The 12,435-nt window shown below is 38.8% G+C and overlaps 1 protein-coding gene and 1 long non-coding RNA gene across 3 annotated transcripts in view; one reads left to right on the top strand and one right to left on the bottom strand.

Annotated features, from left to right (window-relative positions):
• LOC309656924 overlaps positions 1–12,435 on the bottom strand; it is a 1,002,835-nt gene that overhangs the window by 23,879 nt on the left and 966,521 nt on the right. The window lies entirely within an intron of this gene.
• Positions 1–12,435, top strand: part of BASP1 (brain abundant membrane attached signal protein 1) — a 49,571-nt gene that overhangs the window by 26,694 nt on the left and 10,442 nt on the right. Inside the window, exon 1 of one of the 2 annotated variants that reach the window (XM_082453871.1) lies at positions 9,834–9,945. The exons of the other annotated variant lie outside the window; for it this stretch is intronic. The gene's annotated coding sequence lies outside the window, so the exon portion shown is untranslated. Of the gene's footprint in view, positions 1–9,833; positions 9,946–12,435 lie in introns of those variants that run through there. 2 annotated transcript variants of the gene reach the window in all.

The following is a 12,435-nucleotide window of genomic DNA, read 5'->3' as shown; positions in this document are numbered from 1 at the left end:
CTCTGTCTTGTTCTCAGTTGCTTATGATTATTTCAGTTCAACCATTTAAATATTCCAGGTCTGGGATAGTGAACAGATGGTTTCATGCTGGTCAGTTTTCTAGTAAATACATTTTAGACGGTTGCCTGTCAGAAATTCTCACTTCAGCTATAAATGCAATAGTTTCTCTGGCACACACTTAAATGTAGCCATTGTTTATAAACTATTGCAATGAAAGGACCAAGTTCACATCCAGCATCTGTTACCTGGAGAAAGTGACCAACAAGTGTGCATTTCAGAGCAGCCTCTGTTGTGACCTTAATCTATTGATTTGGTGTGAAAACAGTTCCATCATACTTTAAAATAAGAGGTGTTTTCATCATATGCTGTTGCTGTGTGTGCCGGATAAGGATTTTGTAACTAAAATTTACTTCTGAACGTCAGTGCATATTGATGCTGTAGTTGGCTGTGTGAATTTAAATGGGAGGTCACTTCAGCAGACTGTTGAAAAGATCTGTCTCAGCTTGAGTTGGACATTACTTTGTCCAATGTCTCTTCTAGATGGAACATTCTCATTGCATAAACTAGAGGATTAATAAAACCAAGTTCAGTCACAGAAGTGTTCTTTTGAACTCAGAAGAAGGGAGTGATGTGTTGCCCTATAGGATGTGAGTAGCTTGCAGCCTGTGGTAGAGCATGATGTCCTAAAACAAGCATGTCTGGGGGCCCCCATCAAACAGGAGGGCGCTGGAGGACTCTGACACCATAATATCTTGATATAAATACACTTCAAACATTGCAATTGTGCTTTTTCGTAGCTTTTAAGCACTTTTACCTATTGTTGCACTTTCTTTAGGCTCCTTGATTACCTTTTTCTATTCGCATACCATCATTCCACAAGTTCTAGCATCTCTTAATTATGGAAGGCTTACTCCACATCATATTAAACATGAGAACACTTTCATCCCAAATTAAACATAATTTGCATAACTATAAATCTCTCTGTGTTGAGTTGTAGGAGCTCACTGGCATAAGTGTTACCGTAGACGCATTTGTCTGAGTCTATTTGGGCTGCTCGAACAAATAATGTAGAGTGGCTTAAACAATAAATGTTAATTTCACTTAGCTTTGGAGGCTGGGAAGTCCAGGATCAAGACCCCAGCAGACTCAGTGTCTGGAAGGGGCAAGGAACTCTCTGGGACCTGTTTTATAAGAGCACTAATGCCATTCATAGGGCTCTGCCTACATGACCTCACACCTCGAAAAGACCCGACCTCCAGACACCATCACATCGGGGATTAGGTTTCAACATGTGGATTTTGGTGGGAGGGGGGAGGAAACAAACATTCAGTCTATAGCGACACTTAAACACTTATTAGTGAAAATCTGGAGGTCTTCTTTTTGCGCTTTGGAGGCACTATTTTATTTCTTCGAGATCTCAAACTTTTAGACTTTCCAGAGCCCTTGTGAGCTCAGCCAGCCTTGCCCTGCACCTGCAGGGCCTGATGCACGAACCATTTCTGCTGCTGGCCTTCACTGCTTCACCTCTTGATGGGTGGGTCTGACCTGTATGGGGTCCAGTTTTTGCCAGTGTCCCTGAAGCCTTTTGTTTCTCACCCTGAAGAAAATTTGGTCATAGGTGAGAAGCCGTCTGCGCCTCTCTTCTGCAAGCCTGTAGCAACAAGTCAGAGCTGTCATCCTGAGTTGCAGCGTGCAGGCCCTTCTTTATGGTAGTTCCCTCCTGAGCTGAGGGGCTGGCAAAAGTCTAAATGGATGTGATTAACTGATGCAAAATTTGCAAAGCCAAATTCAGTGACTAGTTCCATGAGACCCTCTTGGTCCTGTTCAATCAATGCCAAGGCAGTTTCCCATCATACATATTTTTTAAACCCTACTTAAAACCACTTGCTAAACATAGTCTCTTTACCTTTTTAAAACTTCAATTTAGATCCTATCCTGTTTTCTATAAATCACTTTTTTCATACTAACACGTCTCTATCTTTCCTTGCTTTGCTCCTTCCTACTTAATTATTTTCAACCCACAACTTTTTTTCTTGACCATCCTTATGGCTTCTCATGAGAGTGTGTTTTTAGGGCTCCTTTTTGCTTTGACTTATTGCTAAGACTCACTCTTGCTCGTGCTGTTTGATCCATCTTTACTAAAGTACCCCTTCTGTTTCAATTTGATATATGGTCTGCTTGACTATAAAAAGTCACTTTGTTCTTTATAAAATCTTTGCACTTTACAGAAAGTGTGTTCTTTGATTAGCTTGTCTCTTCTTTTGTGAGATTAGCTGCACTGACTTTGTAGTAAGTATGACAAGTCAACCTAATTTTCTGTTACTGTTTTATTTTTTTACAGCATCAGTAATATTTTCTGTGGCGAACTCATTGAGCAGACTTGGTATTTTCAGGTGATACCTTACTCTGAACACTGACTATTTAGAAATGTATGTATGTATTATTTGAGAGACGGTCATGGGGAGGAGGGAGTCATCTGAATGATTTATTGCCAAATGTGTTGAGATACTTTAACCTGAACTTTTGGTGCTTGAGGAGTGATTTTGAGAAATCTACTCTCTGTTAGGATTAGATTTTGCTGCATAGACAGAACAGAAAATCCAAAATTATAATGGCTTGAGTGAAAGAGAAATTGAATTCTCTCTTACGTAAAATTCCAGAGATGGGTCCCAGGGCTTATGTGGCAGTTCAGCAGTGCCATCAAGATACCAGGCTGTCTTTCCGTCCTCATGGTTCAAAATGGCTGCTGGAGCTCCAAGCTATCTTTCTTTCAGAAGTACGTACAACACTTTAGATCGTATTTTGTTTTCCAGCACTTAGCTGTGGAATGATGAACTGTTTTAAGCAATTGGATACAAAAGTGCTGGTCGTGGTGGTTCAGATTGGTCCACAAAGACCCCTGTATTTCTGCCCAGGCGGTGGGATGGATGGTGGTTGTAGTTTCTTGGATGGGAACACAGGAAAAGGAGTAGGTTCAGGAAGGTGGGGAAGGTAGCAATGAGCTCACTTGGGGAGATGTTGAGTTTGAAATCCCCAAGGGACGTCCATGTTGGGTCAGTGGTATATATACTGTGTGTGAGTCTGAAGCTCAGGAAATAACAGTCAGCGAGCTGTAGACACTCGGCAGAGGCAACCTTAGCATCCCAGAAGGCTCTTGAAAGTGTACAAGTGGTTGGATCTCCCAGGAAAAACAAGACAGCTGAATTGATGAGGATCAAGGGCGATTCCCCCATGGACCTCTGGAGGAAGTTACGGACAGAAGTTGGAGGAGGCTTGAAGATGAGAAAGACAGGTCCAGGGAGAATGGAAGGAGATCAACAGCTGTGCTTCCTTCAGCTTCACTTTCACCATTGTTTGATATTATGGAAGCATCACAAAGCTGAGCATTTTCACTTCAGAGAAGGCCGGGCATGATAGAATCCGTAGGGTGTCACAAGACCACGCACTCTGCTCAAGAGGAGCATTGAAGTCTTTGTTGTCTGATTTGTTATAAATCCTCTCTCGTGTAAAGGTATTATCCCCACTTTATGCTTTTGAAAAAAGAGGCTCACAGAGGATAGGAAACTCACTCTATGCCATGCAGCAGAAAAGAATGGAGCCCTAGCTTGGAAACTAAGCAAGTGTTTTGGTTCTCGTCTGGATTTTGTGCTGGGGCACCATGCCTCCTGAGAGGTTCAGTGGCTTGTCCAGTTTTTGACCTGGAAGTGCTGTGTTGATTCCAAACCTAAGTCTCCCTGCTCTCAGGCAGTCAGAATACAGAGAGTAAGTGATAAGAGGTTAAAAAAAACAAAAAACACTATCTTGTTTCCCAATCTTAAAACATTCCCATGTGACATTCTTCTTTACTGATAATATTGTTGCAAACCCAAAAGAGCCTGATTAATTTTTGCAGCATCTTTTAGGCTTGAATCACACTTTCATCCGATAGTAGGAACTGAGTCACCGGTGAAGTATGTTCATCCAAGACTCTAGACAGGGGTCAGCAAACTTTTTCTTAAAGGACCAGATAGTAAATATTTGAGGCTTTGCCAGCCCTACAATTTCTATCGCAACTACTCAACTCTGCTTTTTCGGCATGAAAGCAGCTGCAATATGTAAATGAATGGGCATGGCTGTGTTCAAATTAAGCTCTATTTTCGAAAACAAGCAGGTGACCCAGTTTACTGACCCCTGCTCTAGAAGAAAGCTAAGTTCTAGAATTTCCACCTTTAATCCTGCAAGTAAAGTCATCTGACAAAATTGTGAAAAAAGGCAATTGTTCTTTTTCATTTCCAAAACTCAAAATATTTGGCTAATTTTGTTTTTTAAAATTAACTTATCTCCGTAATGATCTTTTATAAGTGTAAGGACAGTTCTGGGAGAGCAGCTGCAAGGTATGAAACTGGATTTCCTTATTTTGTTCTCTATTTTGTTTTCTCCTGGGTAGTCTTGATGGAATTCTGAGTTGTCAAGGTGCCTCCACATCTCTCAAAATAATCCGTATCTTTCAAGTCAACCCCTAAATCGTGGAGATCCTTGAGTACCAAGCTGAGACGTTGAGCTGCTTTGATCCTCATCCATGTGTGTGTGGACCCCAGCATCTGTGGATTCACAGACTGGAATCTGTGAATGTGAGAAAGTTCCTCTGCGTGCATTATTAGCAGAGTTTCACGCATTTTACTCACCAATGATAAGACCACTAGCACATTCTGGGGGATTTATAGAATAGAAAAGTCCTTCAACATCAGTTACTTTATCTCCTGTTTCTTATTTGTATTATGCAGATATACATAGCTATCTTAGGAAAGCATTCTAAGTGGAATTTGCATGTAGATAGTTTTCTGATAGGTTCAAATTGCAAAGCTGCATTTGTTTTGTAGTTGAATGTTTTGGTAACATGAAGTAGATGGAATTTTTAAGGGAAATAACTTCTTTTTCGCATGAAAGAACAAACTAGGAGGACTTCAACATCTTGGATGCAAATAAGGGCTGATTATGACAAATGAGCATAATTAATTTGTAAAAGAATCGTAAGCAGATTCTTGATTCTCTTTAGCACTTCTCATTTATTTGTAATTGAAAAGGCAAATTTCTGCTAAAATAATTGTCATTCATCCTTTCTGTTCATTTCAAAGTACGCTTCCCCTCCCAGGCAAGGCCGGCTGCATGCATTGTAGTAGTAATACAGGATGCACCTTTGGTGAATGTCCCCTCTCACTGCTGCTGAGTTCTGCTTCTGTGTTTGGCCTTTGCCTCTCCTTGTGACTTACAGGAAATAAAATATTTCTCCTCTTCGTGCAGAAAGTCTTTGAAATTCGAGTGCCTGGGGGAACTGAGATGTCGTGACTGTGTTTGGGGAATCCCGTGAGTCTGTTATAATCACCTGTGACAGTCAAGTTTCACTAATTCCACGTAAAATGAGACCTAAGAGGATGGTTTGGATGTTAGCGTAGTCTGCTTTCAAAGCTGCGTTATAAACAGAATAAATCTGTGTGAGTAAGTAAAGTGAGGTAGGTTGGTAGAAATGTTTAATTTGCAATGGATCTTCTACATTTAATGAAGAATTCAATAATTTTTGAATAACTATATTCACTTCTCAGATAAGCATTCGGTAAGAATTGCAAAGCCCATGTTTGAGTCATCACAAAGTGTGAATCGTGATTTAGAGCAAGGAATTTTTACTGTACAGCATGCTTGGTAATGATCCCTAAGATATTTTAGGCTTAAATTAGTGAGAGGTCCAATACTAAAATGGAGGAAATAAATCTTAAAGCACTGTCTATGTTGAATGTCCTTATTTCAGTAGATGGCACCTTGGACGGCCTATTTCAGTTGACACCGAAAGAAATAACAATGTTCTGACACTGATCTTTACCTTATTAGATGCTCCCTCTTTTATGGGTGGTCTTAGGTAATTTTAATTCACATTCTGCTTCTTTTTAGCCTTCCAACTGACTAAAGGTATAGCTTTGATTTTTCTTCATGTTACATGATAATTTATTCTAACCAGCAACGTTTGTTCATGTACTTATTTGCACCAATTTTTGCAAACAAGTAAACAGTTTGGGACGTGCAAATTTTTCTATATTGGTATTTATTGTAATAGTGTTTTACACACATGACATTTTAGAGATGAAATAGCTCGAGCCCTTTATTTTACAGGAAAATCTTGTAGGCCCAGAAATGTCGGGGACGGGTGGACAGTCTCAAGGGCTAGAGGATGCCGTTCTAACAAAGATTTTCCTTCCCTTTGGTTCAAGTTAATCTACTTTAGGTCTCCTGGTAATGATATAGTAAAATAATTTACCCACTTAATACTATAATCGGTTCACTAGGATTTTCCCATTAAAACAGACTCATGAGTCATAGCCTAGTGTTACCTTCCAAGCTTTGATTGTATACTCTCTGTACACCTGAAGAGTTGTATGGCATCTGTGGTAGCTGTGCCAGTCTCAGGCTGGTGTGTGTTTTGAAATCTCTTGCCCCACGCTGATGCCTAGCGTCAATCAGGAAATGCTGTAATTTGTCACCCACTACCCTGAAGGTGTTACAGGGTAGGAAGTTGTGGGAGCGCAAGGTGGGTGGTGGGAATGAGTGCTGGAACCTTCGGGATCTTTACTGAGGCTTAGTTTCTCCTGCCTGTGTAAGTCAGATGAACTTTGTCACATTAAATACATCTCTATCACCTCCACCTTCTGTTTTCAGTGGACACTATGTTTGTCTTTGACTTTTTTATTAAGACAGTACACCCCTCATCAAATGTATCTGTCACAACTCCAGGATTGCTTAAGACTCACGCTGTCACCGGCACATTCCATTTAGCAATGTCCTACAGATCAGAGTAAGGAGAGGCTGGATGACAAAGGACATTAAATGTTACACTGTGTTGCTTAAACTCAATATTGTAGTAGCCTCTTGAAGATAGACATAGCACATACTTTCTGCCTGTGGATTTAATGCATTGTTTCTTAATTCAGCATCCATTTACTGAATCCTTATTTGTGCCAAGCACACCACCAAGAAAAAAAAAACATTCTTTGTTTAAAAATCCAGGACACATATGAAGAATTTTGGAAAGGTTTTCATCAAAAATGATTAAAATATGCAATAGTTTTAGGACTAGAAACGCTACATTTGCTGTTGGTGCCGGGGAGGGATGGGGGGCAGGAAAAACACATTCAAATGTCAATATATCACGATTTTAGGCAATCATAGAAAGTGTGAACCTCCCTTGATGATTGGATATAGAAATTACTAGAAGTAAAATTGCAGCTCCTCTTGGTGTAGGTGGGCCGCCTCCCCGTCTCCTGGGCCACCAGCCTGTCTTTGTCGAGTGAGCTACACTGAGCAAGCCTGTTATGGCTCCAGAGCCCATGATGGTCTGTCTAGTGCATTAATAATCTCAGCTACTGTAAGGTTTTTTTTCCGTGTGCTTTATTTTAACTCTGTTTCGAGAATTCAAAATTAGTTGTGGTGATAAGACATGATAGTTTCCTGACTGTGGAAGAGAGAAAAGGTCCAGAAGTGATCTCAGGGGCTTGAATTTCCTGGGCTGATTGTGGTTCACTTAGTAGCTTTATTGAATAAAAGACCAGGTGATTCATATAAAGTCATATGTTAGGATGCCGTAACCAGGGCTTTGGAAAGGGCCACCTTACCCGTTAAGTGCAAATAAATAACGATGTGAATGTACAGCAGACTCTAAAAGCATATTAGACTATTGATGAGAATGAATAATACATGTTTTCTGATAGTGTTTGCTGCATGTGGCAGGATATTTTAAAAGTGGGGAAAAAACCCCTCTGTGTGAGGTCTGCATTTAGTTAACGTTTATATTCCAAGACAAGCTTAACTGTCATCTGTCATATTTATAACAGCAGCATCAACTCAGAGTTTTATGCTCAAAACTTGTAGACTCAATTAGGAGATACACTTTGAAGAATTGGTCTCTACAATATGCACGTAGTTACCTAAAAGAAAAATGTCTTGTCAATATTATTGTAGTGATTTCTGTGTATTCTTGTTTTAATTATGTGATGGGTTCTAGTGCTTTAGAGTTTGCCATCATGGATGATGGCTGGAACTTGGCCATGTCGCATTGAATGGAAGGGACATTTCAGTTCTAATTTAGCATACTTACTTCTACTGCTAAGTGAAAGCAGAGTTTACATAACTCAATTTATATGGTTGTATAGACTTTCACCTTCTGAGTTTTATAACTCTTTCAAGTTATAAAACTTGAAAATTGCATGTTTCAGTGGATAGTGAGTCCGTAGTACTTACCAAGTACCCATCGTGCTTTACCAATCTTAAAAACAAAATCTTTGTTCTGGGGTCATTATATTTACGTTGAATAAATCTGAAGTTAGACTTCACGTCGATGTTGAAGTGGGGTCAGATCTATTTTACTGCTAAAACTTCCAGCACAATCACAATAGAAAAGGGTTAAGCAATGATGATACAGGTAAATAACCAAAGATGGAGGCTTATCTAAAACCAAGACTAGATTGCATAATAAGGAAAGAATAAGGATAGTAATGAAGTTCTTAAGAATTAATGTTCCTTGTATACACTGCTATATTTAAAATAGGTAACCAACAAGGTCTTACTGTACAGCACAGGGAACTCTGCTTAATACTCTGTAATAACCTAAATGGGAAAAGAATTTGAAAAATTCATGCATGAATACTGTATGAATACAGGTCTAGATGTCAGCTATGCATTTCTTATCTAAGAAACTCTTAAACCCCTTCATAATGCACTAAGCCTATTTGCTCTACTTTGCATATTAAATTCTTTCACAGTAAGACCTCTCCTGGTTTAGTGGTCACTATGTTAATTCTTTAGCATTTTAAAGCATTTTGGTTGATGAAATGTCTGTCCTTTTCCTCCCAGTACTTGAGAAATCCTCACTGTTATATGAAAGAACTGAGTAGATAAAGTACCAAAAGGTAAATGACTGTTTCAAAGACACATGATCAAACATTTACTCTAGAGAGACCTTATTGAGTCTTTGGTCTGGAATCATTCAGATTTGACTGCGTGCACTTGAAAGACGGTGATGCCAGTGGCCAGGCTGGGAAAACCACTGGATTTGGAATTCATTTCACTCCTCTCTTGCCCTCCCCCATCTGTATAGTTAAGGGTCCCTCCTTACCAAGCTTAATCTTGACTGACCTTTCTGAGTCTTCCGGAACCTTGCCTTATCAATTATTTGTCCTTTGTCTTTCCACTTTTATTTCTCTCTTTATTCTTTGTCTCATCCCATCTTCCTATATATATTTTCAGTTCTTCCAGCTGCTTATAAACAAATAGACAAAACTCACAATCTTGACAAAGTTGCAAATTCTTGCCTTGACATTGCTTTTACTTCACTCACGCTCTTCAGCGTGGGCCTTTGTGGATATCTTTTCTGGCTCCTCATGTGTTCTTTGAGCTTTTCCAAAGAGGCATGTGTCTTCACCCCTCAACCTGAGTCACTCCAGGGTGAGTCGTTAACAACTCGTCACAAGATCAAATCGCACAATTCCTGTTCTTGTTTCTTTTTTCATCTTTTTGTGGCAGAATATAACTCCTCCAGGCTGCTTCCTAAAATTCTCTGTTGATTTCTGAAACATATTTATTTTTTTCCCTTTCTGGAAAAAAGCTGGCTTTCTGCTTTCTGCCACCTACATTCAAACATTTGATTAGGCAACCTTGATAGATTATATTCCATCATACCTCCCTCCAGGTAGATGAGTCCTTCCTCACCGAGCTCCTGAATATAAATCAGGTTTTCTCATACTCTTGACTGGATTCTTCCTGTTGGTTTGCTCTAACATAAATACCTCCTACTTCCCTATCTTGATCTAAAGGTAGCTTAGTCATCTTTCAAGGCAGTTTATCACGATGGTTAAGAGACCTCACTCCAGAGCCAGAGTGCGAGGGTTCACACCACATCTCCAGACTGCTAGTATTTGATCTTGGGTAAGTTATTTGGCTCCAACATGCCATAGTTTCCTCATGGTAAAGTGGAAGTAGTAGTAATTTCTTCCTTGTAGGATTGATGAGACAGTTAATGGGTTAATATATGTAAAGATTAAATAGTAAGACAGTTCTAGACAGAGTAAGTTCTGTGTGTATGAGTACTTTCGATATTTCTACTCTCTCAAACTCCACCTTGTCTATAATACTTTTCTCATCTCCTGAGTCCAACTAAAGGTCATCTCTTCTGGGAAAACTGGGGGTTTTTTGCTCTCTTATGAGGCTTAACTTACTCTAATTTTAATTGTCTCTGTCTTAACCTAGATTAGAGTAGGCTTTTTGCTCTCATATGTTCTCATATCTTACTTAACTTCAAAAACATTTTCTTTTCCTACTAAAGATCAAGTCTGTTTTTTCCTAAAATAATTTCTGAAGATTTGAAGGTCTTGAGACTATCCTGTGTTTTGAATTTTTGATGAGAGAGCCCCAAAGATACTTTGAGGATGCCCTGTAGGGCTAGCCTGAACTTCATGAAGGAGAATAATGGAAGTGTCACTTGTGATTAATTTCCTTTTCTATAGGAGGGCTTTCTGACTGTGTAGCGCTAACTCATCTTACCCACCTCTTTGGGAAGATTGGGTTGTAGCAGTGTATGTGTATCTCTGTGTTTTTCAAATATTTCTTGCACATTTTACAGTACATTTTTACAATGTTGAACATTTTTATTGTGACAAGGAAATAAATTATCTTGAAAATGTTTTCTTTAAAATTTTACTCTTGTATTTAATAGGTTGGCGTTAGAAATTTTGACATGGGTTGACAGCTCTTACTATAGTACCCTCTCCCCAGAGGACATTCCGATACCCTAAATGTTGGTGATGTCACAATTGCTGAATGGAAGCTTTCACTGAATCAGATACTGACAACAATAATTCCAACAATAGAAATTATCACCAGGCATTCATAAAACCTGAGAGCAAATCATTATGACAAAGTGCATCCTGATGGGAATACCAAAAATACACATAGGCTACATTATCTTTATTTCATTTTCCTCTTTTAGAATAAAAGTTTTGATATTTGAAAGAAAAGGGACAGTTGTTTGTTGAAAATAGAAATTGTTGGACATAACCAACCGTATGTTTTAGATTTTTTTCCCTGTGTTCTCACTGAAAATGTATTTTGAATTTGTTGTGTTTCTCCATACTTTGTAAATTCTTTCCTTAAGGTAAAAAAAATTTTTTTTTCCTTTCTCTTATCCCAACATTTGCTTCAGCTAGGTTTGACCAACAAGTTGGATTCTTTCAGCCCGAGTCATTGTAAAGCCAACATGTCTGGTGATGTTTGTCTGCAGATGCAACTTATGAGTCAGTTCTAACTTTGTACGTTACTTTAAAAAAATCAGTAGTGGATTATCTTGTATTTAAACCTGTTGAACCTCTGCAGCTTGAATTTGCAGGGTGACACAGTTAATGTGCCACGGTCACATGTTTAACTTTGTCAGGAAACATTGGTTCATTTTCATATGTTATCAAGACAAGAAACAGTCTCTTTTTGATTCTGTATCCATCTTATAATCAGAAGAAAATATATCTGCCTCACAGATGGAAACAGAATCAAAAGGAGACTGTTTTTTGTCTTGATCACACCGTGAAGCAGCAATCAAACCAGAAATAACACTTCAGTCTCTGACACATACTGTTGCATATTCAGATTGGGTTTTGATTTGGAGTCATCTTTTTCATTGTAATCTGTTTGACATCATCCCTAAGAACTTTAGTCTCCTGGTTCTAGATGACATGGTTAATTAATCCAAATTTGTATTTTCAAAATAGAAACTTGGCAATGGATGGGACCTTTGTATGATTCAAACTGACCTATATAGAAAATGCCTAGATATTAGTGTAGAGAGAGAAGATATAAATAGGAATAGCATTGGAAGTCCATAATATAGTAACTTTCAGACCATATGGAGAAATACTATTATCAGTCATTTTCTTGTTTTGTTTTATACACCAGTTAACGTATGCCAGTGATTTTCATTGTCACAGAATTGCATTGTTGTTCATTGACAGAGTAGCAAAAATGTAGAAGTATGCAAATGAGAAATGGAATTGGGAGATGTCATGGAATACGTACTAATTGAAGGAAGAATACAGTGCCTGTAATCCCCGTGGTTTTGGGGTAGTTAATGCCTGGAAACTGTGTCATTATGCAAGGTTGCATTTTCTGAAGAGGGTCAGTGCTATAATTGGGGCTTGCATTTTTTTATCTGAAGATGTGGGAAGCTTTAACTAATGGATATAACCAACAAAGTGCTACCTAAATGAAAATTCAGCAGTCACAAAATGGTGGTCATCTGCACACCAAAACATCTAAAATTCAGTACATGGGCTGAGATAAACACTAACATTTAATTACCAATAATTTTGCTTGCCAGCAGAATGCAGAATGGTTCTTGAAAGCTCTTTGGATAATGCAGCTCTCTAGAGG

Source organism: Balaenoptera physalus, assembly GCF_965194825.1.
Source record: "Balaenoptera physalus genome assembly, chromosome: 3".
Lineage (NCBI taxonomy): Eukaryota > Metazoa > Chordata > Mammalia > Artiodactyla > Balaenopteridae > Balaenoptera > Balaenoptera physalus.
Note: the sequence above shows the minus strand (reverse complement) of the source record. Positions and strands in the feature narration are given on the sequence as shown.